We start from the raw sequence: 2,807 nt of genomic DNA, 5'->3' as shown, positions 1-2,807 counted from the left end.
CCCGGCTTCCAAACCGGATTGTTTGTATTCTTTTGCCAGTTGCTAGGTTCCTTGACAAGACTGGGTTGCTCGGTTCCAGACTGGGTTGCTAGGTTCCCTACATCGTGTTGTTATGACGCGGTCCGCACTGAGGGTATTTTTTGTATACATGGAAGTTGTTCTGTCGCATCAGTCCTTCCAGAACTTGCTGCTCAGCATCGCAAACCACTGTGTAAACCATGCCTTCCACCAATAAATCCAAATTACTAACAATAAGAAAATAGGATGTAGTGTTTACCGTTGGACTTACTATGACATTGGCGTGGAAACAATTCATCTTCATCCAGCAGACTGCCCTAGAAGATTCTCATATGTCTTTTTACATATTGACAAGCACACACTCTGTGTAGTTTGTGCAGAATTAGTCATAGCTGCATCTATATGGAGTACTAATTGGCAAGTGCTTTCTTTCCCTTTTTATCTTCAGTCGTAATTAAATTTCAAGTTCTGACCAAGGATTCACAACTGCTACCTTTATTTGTGATATGGTACATCCAGTATCTTTGCCCCAGAGATACAGTAATCAGGGTATAAAGCAAAGGCTCTTTGTGTTTTCGTCCGGATTCTTCAGGTCTTGATACAAACTCAGGCCTGACTTCTTTAATATTTAATTTATGTTTATTAGTTCGTGCCCACGACAGTAAGACTAAGGAGCTGTACAGGGCCCACCTACTAACTACAACACTAACACATGACCACTGGGCTCAGAGTGACATCACTGCTCACCTCAGAGGCGTATTTATATATTTATTAAACACATTACTACAACAGCCTGGAGTACTATGACTGAAAGCATTTTCTTATTATTTGCTGAGACATTTTAAAAGCTTTGCGTTAAAACAAAAATATTGTCAACACTGCCATTTTGCTCCAAAGTCTTCTTTTTCTCATATTCAAATATCGTGGCAATTTCACAATTCCCCATGAACTGGTCATTAAATATGGCATTGGATCACAAGGGCAAGAAGCCTGGCCTAGAAACATGCTTTTAGCAGCTGAAACTAAAAGAATAGGATTACTAACAATATACCAAAGCTCATAGCACTCAATTGACAGATGGCTAACGGGCTGCTGCATCAGGATGAAAAACTGCAGATGCATATAGTGGTCACGAAACATAAAAAGAGATCTTTTTTAAAAAAAAGTTATACTTTCTGTTTAAATTTTTAAATGAACTTAGTGGTCTAAACTATGACAATTACAGACCACATGTTACAATTGGACTACACTACTGGAAAGTTCTTATCAGTAGTAAGCAATATAGAGTTTATATCAGCTTCAGAAAATGTTACGCACTATGCATTTGCATGCACTTTGCCGTCAACAAACACCACACGTCCCGCAGGTGAGATGCTTCCACCCAGATAATTCTGAAACTCATTATGCCTGAAGCAGCACTAGCAGCTGGACTTTGATTTCATACAAATGAACAATTAGGTGTAGAAACTCTTCATTAAGTCAAAATATGACTCATTCAGGGACAGTCACGTCAGAAACAACTCCACCATCACCACAACAAGAATTTGGAAATGTTAACTGAAGTCTCTGGACATCACTGCTTCAGTCTGGTAAGGATCTGGTTCCTGTTAATCTCAATCTGCTAAGAACCTATGGCTTGCTAACTCCATAGCTAGACTATAGCCTGAACTAAGCCTGCCTCAAGTCTCAGTCTCTTCAAAATGTTGGTTTCTAGACAAAATCCTATATTCTTCTGAAAACTGAACCAACTTCATGTTGCTACACTTTCAACCACAAGTAAAAAGTATTCTTCAAGTTCAGCCAAGGACCTTCACTGGACACTGACTTTCTGGACTCAAATGAAAAACACATGAAATATTGGCCATATCATTGATTTACGAGTTAATCACAGTTGTAATCTTTTTCCTCATTTCTTATCTTTTTCCATGTGTGTTTGTGTGTGTGTGTGTGTTGTGACAACAATCCCCTAGGTTTAAAGCATGAATAAAACATACTTCTATTTTAAAACCTAAAGATATTTCTGAGCCATTTAAACATTGGACTCTCAGGGGAAAGACATCACAGTCTGTTTCAAAAGGGAAAATAAATAAGAACAATTGTAGACACGTCTGCTTAATCACAGAATCAGAGAAAAATAATATCATTCAATCCACCTTTCCTTCTTGTTCTTAACAGTCAAGATACCTTCTATTGAAGAAAATCTGATAATGAAAAACAACTGAATGGTAAACTGAAGAAGAGTTGAGGAGTATCACTATTTGATTGTAATAGCAGGCCAAAACAGTATGAGATCTCCAAGATCTACTTTCAAGACTAGGATGAAGCAATAAGTAAATGTCAGGAAGACTGCAGAGTGCATTTTCACTTCTTCAAAGGACATTCTTATGTGTCATTACTTACCTCAAAGGCCCATCTGTATATTCATTAAAACCAAGTTACTGTGGATATTGGAAATCTTAAATAAAAATGAGAAAGCGCAAGGTAAAATTGTTAGGTCTGGCACAATCTGTGAAGGGAGAAACAGAGTTAACATTTTGAGTCTGAAATTATTATTCTTCAGAACTGCAATTCATTAAACCTTATCACTACAGCTATCATTCCATTGAACATTCATCGGTGTGGCTGAGCAATTTACATGTGAAGGCATATTACACAGGAACCTGCACAATGCATTTCTTCCTCCTATTTAGACTACTTTTCTTCCAATGGTATTTAAATTTTCCTTTCCTTGGCACATTTGATCCTTGGGCAAATTTGTAATGAACCCTCTCCCCATGCTTGTCTAAATT

This window comes from Rhincodon typus, chromosome 17 (genome assembly GCF_021869965.1).
Source record: "Rhincodon typus isolate 14 chromosome 17, sRhiTyp1.1, whole genome shotgun sequence".
NCBI classification, from domain to species: domain Eukaryota; kingdom Metazoa; phylum Chordata; class Chondrichthyes; order Orectolobiformes; family Rhincodontidae; genus Rhincodon; species Rhincodon typus.
Note: the sequence above shows the minus strand (reverse complement) of the source record.